The following is an 8495-nucleotide window of genomic DNA, read 5'->3' on the forward strand; positions in this document are numbered from 1 at the left end:
TTTTCTCAAATAATTATTGGAAGATAGGATTTTTGAAAGGTGAACTTCTAAAATTGACATCTCTTCATTACAATCAACTTGTATAATGGGTAGCAAGGTATCTTCTCCTTATTTCACTATGGATGCCTTTTCTTTATCCCAAGCTATAAGGGATATGGAAAAGCATAAAGAACATCATCATTAAGTATATATATGTTTCATGTTATTTACCTTGACCCAAATCATTGAAACATCTAGAACTATCATTATCATCACATGATAAATCTTATGCAAAATCAAGAGGTCTTGTATCTAAATAACAATTTGTAAAAATATTATTATCTTGGTTGTTTTTTTGTTCCTTGATGCAATGAAAATATTTTCTAGATTTTGGACAAGAATATGCATTGTCCTTAAATATTATGGTTATGCTTTCTTTGGGAAAAGCCAAATCATGAACTAAAAGCATTAATATATGTATCTTCATGGCATATATATTAATCTCCCCCTCCTTTTTTTATGTTAGTGAATCTAGTCAAATTAGATATCTAATCTAATGTGTAATCTAACTCCCAAAATATAATTTGAGAAGCCATGATCAGTGTGAAGGGGCCATTTAACAAATTGGGGTCATCGTCCCACAAATAGGATTGACCAAGCAAGTTCTTTGTTGCCTCAACATTGTTGCTTGTTCTCAACACAAATGCGAGTTACATGACACTCATATTAACTAAAATTCTTTCTTCATTGTTATCTCCACCCATGGGCCTTTTTTTCTCCTTTTCATAGCCTTCCTATGAAGTCCAACCCACATAGCCAAAGAATGATCATACCCCAACTTTACTTCACATCAACGTCAACATTTTTTGCAAACAAACTTTTTTTCTTATTGCAATGACAATAAGAAAATAATTCTAGAAGAGTTTTGATTTTTGATGTTGAGGACTTCTAGAGAACTGTTTGCCACAAACTTATGTTTTCCCAACATTTCGGGTGAATCCTTCACCCATCTTGAGGTGCTTGAAGCTTATTATTGATGTGAAGAGTGCTAGACCCCTATAAATAGAAGATGTTAAAATATAACTCTTAGAGAATGCTAGAATATAACCCATAGAGATGGAAAGGATATTAAATGAACAAGATGGGAAGGAGAGGAGATTAAATGAACAAGATGAGAAGGAGATGATGATTTAATTTTATTAAAGGGGATCTCAACGAAACCAAATTATTACAAATTAAATAAATTTTTGACTTGAATAATAATAAGAAAGTAAAAATTTTAAATATATGAAAAGGTGAGGAAAGTAAAAATATCCAAAAATAGAAATAAAAAGATTATTAAAGAATTAAATATATCCAAAAATAAAAATAATTAAAAAATAACAAATTATATAAATTTGACTTGAATAAAGAAAGAGAATTCTTATTATAATAGAAAAAGTAAATTCACAGAGAAATATAAATTTTTATTCTAAATTATTTTAAATTACTTCAGAGGATGGTAAAAATTAGTTTAAATGGGTAGTTAAAAAAGGGTTTAGATTATTAAAATATATATTAAAACGAATAATAATATTAAATTAAACTGGGTTATATGAAATAAAATTGTAAATTGATTTTTAACTTGGAAAAAGAATATTAGGATTATTTAAAACTAAGGTAAGAATTGAATTCCAAGAATTTAAAAGAGCCATAAATGTAATTGGAAAATTTAATTTATCATTTTGATATTAATAAAAAATGAGTTAGGAAAATGAAATTGATGTAAAAGGAAGAAAAAAAAAGAAGAAAGCTAATTAAAAATAAAATTAAATTGAACTAAATAATTGAATAGGAACAAAAAAATAACAAAGACAAAAATTTCATCACAAAAATAAAATAACTAATAAAATATTATATTGTTGAATTACATCACAAAAAATTAAGAAATATGAATAACTAATATTGTTTATATTAAAATAGAACTTGAGTGGCCCTAATGGTTAAGAGCATGTGTTTCCTCCTAAGAGGTCACAGGGGGTACACTATGTATGTCTTCGTAGACTTAGCAGTCAAATCACTACGCGGAGCTGGGTCGCTTGTCCCACAAACAAGCTCATAAACCAATGTGGCATTGTCGTGACCTTAAAATTGGATAATAATAATAATAATAATAAAATATCTATATGTGTGTGTGTATATTTTATTTTTATTAATAGATATAATTGTCTATAACTAAATTTATTAAAATATGTTTTTAATATAATAAAAAGTCACCTTAAATTGAAAATATTGTGAAAATTTTATAATTTATGAAAATAGAAATAATAGAAAAAGAAAGGGGGAAAATTTAAAAGTTAAATAAAAATGAAATAAAACTAAAAACAAAAAATTAGGAACTAATAGAAATGCAAGTTACTAAACAACCCATAATAAGACCTCAACCAATCACCTTACAAATAAATAAATTTCAAAATAATAATAAAAAAAATAAAAAATTAATTCCTAATGTTAAACTATGGATAAGCGTCATAATTTTTTGGTCAAAGACAAACTAATATACAGTGAAAGGTAAAATTGAATGGGGTATAAAAAATAATAATTAAATTAAACTAAACTAAATAATTAAATTAAAATTAGATAAAATTAAATTAAAATAAATTAAACTAAATAATAATTAAATAAATTAATTCATCCTTCAACCAATCTTTTTCCTCCTCTCTCACTTCTCACGCTCCTCATTTTTCTTCGACCTTAATCCGTCCAACTGAACCCTGTAGTGTTCCTTGTGTTGGATCCCCCTCTGCGTCAACCTCTCCCCCTGAGCTGCCTAAATCTCGCCCAACCTCCCCCGTGTTGCCTAATTCTACCCTAGCCTCCCCAACACTTCCAAATTCTGCCCCAGCCTCCCCTGCATTGCCATGGTCCTCCCCAACAATACCTGGTTTACTAAAAGTTGTTTCCAGGTTTGCCAAAGACTTCACTGTGTTTTCCTCAGCCCTCCTCTGACTCTACTTCACTGCCCTATCCATCTGAAGCATGTGACAGACCTGTTTCAATTGGTAACTTGCCCCTCAGTCTATCGTCATCCCCTTCCTGAAATTTCCCATTTCGTTCATATCTTCCAATTCAAAACCTCTTGTTAAAGTTTCCAACTCTAATCAGAGAAGTTGTGAGCCCTCATTAATTCTCCAGTTGACTTTTGTCTCAATTTTAATAATAAACCCCTTTGTATATTTAATAATATTAATAATTCTAATTCTAATTTCTATGATTCATATTGATTTTTCAAGAGCATTTTTCCGATAAATCACATTCAATTTTTTTGTCCACGGTTTTCGAACCATTAAGTGTGGTTAATAATATTTCTTATAATTTTAATTATAATAGCTTTACTAATGTATAAAGAGATTTTTGGAAGAAGTCACATTGAAGATTTGGGTCGACGCGTTTTGAACCAACAAGTGTGGTTCATCGTGTCCTGAAGATGAATCACACTTGTTGGTTCAAAACACGTCAACCCAAATCTTCAATGTGACTTCTTCCGTAAAACTCTTTATACATTATTATATAGATCACAGAAGCTTGAATTCGAACTTTAATAATGTTTCTAATTCTAATGAAGTCAATAATAATTTCAATTTAATTTTAATAATTTTAATAATGTTTCTAATTTTAATTTCAATGCTTTTATTCCTAAATCCAATCTCACATCTAATCATAATCCTAATCTTACTAATTCTAAATCTAATCCTAAATTCATAATCAATACTAAACCTAATGCTTGCAATAGGTATTCTAATTATGAAACCCATTCTCTCGCTATTAATTTCAATTTCAATACCCAATTTCCCTCTAATAATTTTATTTTTAAGAATTATAATTCTAGCCCCTCGTTTAATGTTAATAATAATAACCCCTTTCAATGTTATTTTTTGTTGACACCTAATCTTTGGGATTAGATGAATCCATGTAAATATTGTAAATAAGAAAATAAGGAGAATTAGCAGTTGAAGAGACACTGGGAGATGAAACCCAAGAGTTTCTCCCTCCATGTGTATATATATGATCAATCTTAATGCAAAAACACAATTCTCTTTGAGGAGTTATCAACAGGCTTGACATGGTATCAAAGCATAGGTCCCAACCACTATTTTTTGCTTCCTTCTAGCCTTTGTTCTGCATTTCTATAGACTAACATATCCTTGAAAAATTTCATGCATTACACTAGTCGAGGCTGCATTTTATTCTAATTGTTGAAGAATCAAATTATTGCATTGAGGCATTGCTTTTCATCATGTGAAGATTGGAGCGAGTTACTACACTGCCTGGAGGTGTTGTGTGATTCATGTTCAAGATTCAATGGTGTTTATGTGTGGTAATCCTGTTTAGAAGCTTGTCTGTTCGATGGTTGATGAATGGTTGAATGGTGGTGTTATATATATAAAAAAAATGAGAAGTGCTTGAATGGCAAAAGTGATACTGTGTTAATAAAAACCATGTCTTTGTCATCATTTTTCCCCACCGAACAGAGTTAAACATTAGGTTGTATATGCTAGAAATTGTTTAAAACTTATGGTGCAACAATGATTGTGATTGTGCATGGTGTTTTTACCGTGCAACTATGATTGTGACTGTGTATGGCGTTTTTACTATGCAACTATGTTAAATATTTGGGCACCACAAAGGGGTCCCATTGTTTCTGCAGTTAACGCATGACGGGTCCCATTGTTCCTCCTCTCCTTCATCTTGCGGCATCACATCGCCTCCTCCTCATACCACCCATCGACTCCTCTCCAATGTTATCCACCACAAACCACCATACATATATTCAGTTACCTCGTCGACCCATCGGTCTTCCCCTCTCTCTTCTACAAGTTCGCTATAATATATATAACGCTATCAAAATTACTTTGTGGTGGCCACAGTTGAAGGTATTACGTTTAATGGATACGTTGAATCCCGCAGTTGGCGCCCTGTCATATCTCTTATATATCTTCGTTGTCATATCTCTTACATATCACCTCTGCTGATAATACGTCCCTTGACTCCTGACCCCGTAAACTACCCCCTCCGTGCATGGTACCATACCACTCCCCCATAAGTTGAATGGTATCACAATTATCACGCTACATTGAAGTTAACGCTGCAAACCACCTCTCACATACACTGAAGGAAATTACCACAAGAAGTGCATTTTTTTCACAGTATATTGCACACAGAGTACATTTTTTACATGGTACACAGATTTTTTTTTTCTCTGTAAGACTAGGCTATTTATATTACAAAAAATTCAAAAATTACAGCAAAAATTACACCAGGGCCGTGCCCCTGCATCTCCAGAGGGATTTTTCCCCATAGTAGACCTTTCAGGGCAGCATCATTACAAAATTGGGACATTTGAATCGACATAGCCAACATTTGAATCGACACAACAAACATGTAAACCGCCACGATGGACACATAAACCGACACGATGGACACATAAACTGACACGGTGGACATATAATCCGGCATGGTTGACACATAGACAGACCGACAGAGAGAGCAGTAAATCGACAAAGAGCATGAAAGACAAACAGAGAGTTGCTTTCCTGGCAGCGAAAGACAGAGTGACGGAAGTGCTAATCCTCATCGGTTGTATGAGGCTCATCCTTCGCTGGTCCTTTGAGTTTCTGTGATTCCTCCATGTCCGAGCGCAGCGACCTCTGAACCGGCTCACTGGGGCCAGCATCCGCAGCTTGAGTGGCTTGGGGAGAGTCTGCTCTGGTTGGTCGCCGCATATCAACCGTGGGAACTTGCATGTCAACCACTGGCACATTCAGGTTGTCCAAAGGCCCCCTGAGATTGCTGCAGTGTTCCACCATGACTGAGACAATGAGAGTGTTGTTCTCCAGAGTGCAGGGGATCCGGTAGCGAACAACCGGATGCTCCACATGACCACAGTCCGGAATTTCTCCCCACCCACGCACATTGCCGCGGCCTACAAGTCTGTTCGAGCCTCTGTTATGCTCAGAAGTGATTTCCACCGAGGAGGAAGGCGAATTGACTGGTCGCTGAGTAGCAGAGCCACCCCTGGAACCGCCACGGCGACTACTCATTCTGGGCCTCTCTCTTTGCATCTTCGAATTACCCTTCAGACAAGAATTCCTCTGAGTAATTTTGCACTGAGCCAAAGAATGTTCCGTCTCTGCCAGCTTCTGCTCGGATCGCTTGCAGGAATGAAGACAGGCGACATGGGGTGCGAAAATATTGAGCGCCATTTGCCTCGACCACTGCTGCACATTGAATGTCGTCTGAACCAGCAGTAAAACCAAAATAACTATACCTCCCATCGTATTTAATTCACCTGCGTTCTGGTATGTCATGGCTCGTCCGGGCTTACACCTGCCCATGTGATGAGCCACATCTGACACCTGCCCTTCACGCTGCATAGTCACCCGCATCCGGGACATGGTACACAGATTTTAAAGTGCATTCGTTGATATCAATTTTTGGAGTAGTTCTCTGTGGAAAAGAGAACTATCTTGAATGGTCAAGGAAGATAAAACACTCTCATTTTCAATGAGTTGTGGAGAGGAGTTTGTGAAGGAGGAGATAATGCACCTACAAAGCCCACTTTAGATAAGGATATTTCCATTTGGGAAAATAATAACAACAAGGCCTATGCCTTGATTGCAGCATCTGTAAATGAAGAGGCGAGTCACCATATTTTGCCATTTTCAAATGCCTTTGAAGATTTAACAAAATTGAAGGAATCATATGACTCACACTCTGAACTTGAGGTTGTTCAATTGATGATTAAGTTGTTCAACCTTGAATTGAGAAATGATGACCCTCTTGCCTTAGCATCAGAAGTAAGATTCATTATGCATGATATAAAAACCACTGGTGTTGAAATAGATATTCCTCTCATAGCTTATGTCAAGACACTATATCCCACTTATTCACATTATTTTGAGTCATTGCAAGCAAGTGGAAGCCTCAAGGAGATTACCTTTGACTCCCTTGAGAATAATTTTGCTAAGAGAGAGAAGGTTTTTGGGAAGAAGAAAACTCCTTAGTCTTCTAAAGAAGTTGTGTGTCTTGCACATAGAGAGAAGAATCATGCACAAGATTCTTCTAGAGGAAGAGGCAGCCGAAAAGGAAGAGGAAGCAGGAATAGTGGGGGGGGGGGGGGGGGAGACCGTTCCAAGGAGAAAAGTTTGATCTTCATTGCATACGTTGCAATAGAGATGGACATGATCCATCCACATGCAAGTTGCCTTGGGATAGAATTGAGGAGGAAAGAAATGAAGGCAAAGGTAAAAACAATGACAAAGGGAAAGGTAAAGCACTCGAATCTTCTCACTTTGTTTTGGTGCATTGTAATAATGGAGTAACTGGAGACTTATTTAATGCTTCACTTGCTTCTTGGAAAGATGATTGGTTGCTTGATTCAGGAGAAACTATCCACACGACTTTCAAGAGATATTTTTTTTGAAGAATCCACTGACAATGTTGATGGAGCTGTATATTTTGCAGACAAGTCAAAACTCAGGCCATTGGGCTCAAACTGCCTGGTATTCCAAAATTTCTTCTACATGATGTTCTATATCTCACGGAGCTAAAGAGAAACTTGTTGTCTTTGTTCCATGTCTGCCAGCAAGGACACTCCATTCATATATTTTATGGCAAATTCGAGGTCAAAAAAGCATCAGATCACTCACTTGTCATGACGGGGATAGAAGAAGAAAGACTTCTGAAGTTGCAAGGAACCTCTGCTCGCGCACAAAACTTCTCATACAATTTTGATTATGATGAAGGTACATTTCCATGAAGTATTTTATGGCATACTAGATTTGGATACTTGAATTATGATAACCTTCGTATGTTGAAAAAAAGTGGTGTTATTGGTTTGTCTACAATTCTTAGGAAACTTAATTAATGTGATGCTTGTATCTTAGGAAAGCACATTAAACAACATTTTCATGATTCTCACTCTAGAGAACATATAAAAAAAATGAACTTATTCATTCAGACTTATGTGGTCCAATGCATGTTCCTTTTTCAAATGGTATTAAATATATGATGGCATTTACTGATGAATACACCAGAATCTGTTGGGTTTATTTATTGAAGAACAAGTCCGATTCTTTTGAAACATTCAAGATTTTTCATGTATGGATTGAAAATGATGCACAATCTCATATTGGATCTATTTGCACTGATAATGGAAAAGAATACACTTCAAATGAGTTTGAAAACTATCTTCGCCAACATGGATCAAACATCAAACAATTGTGTCTTATAATCCCCATAGAACAAAGTAGATGAAAGAATGAATAGGGCAATCTTTAATATGGTACGTTCCATGATGTTTTTCAAGAATGTTAAAATGATGTTTTGGGTCAATGCAGTTCTATGTGTTGTGTATATAAATAATAGGTGTCCATATAATGCTATAAAAAACAAGACTCCCTATGAAATGTGGTATGGCCACATTCCTTCAATGAGGCATCTCAGGGTATTTGGCTCCACCTATTAATTCTTGATAC

The sequence above is a fragment of the Pinus tabuliformis genome, chromosome 8, assembly GCF_031772625.1.
Source record: "Pinus tabuliformis cultivar Carrire ecotype Pingquan chromosome 8, CPIR1, whole genome shotgun sequence".
NCBI lineage: Eukaryota > Viridiplantae > Streptophyta > Pinopsida > Pinales > Pinaceae > Pinus > Pinus tabuliformis.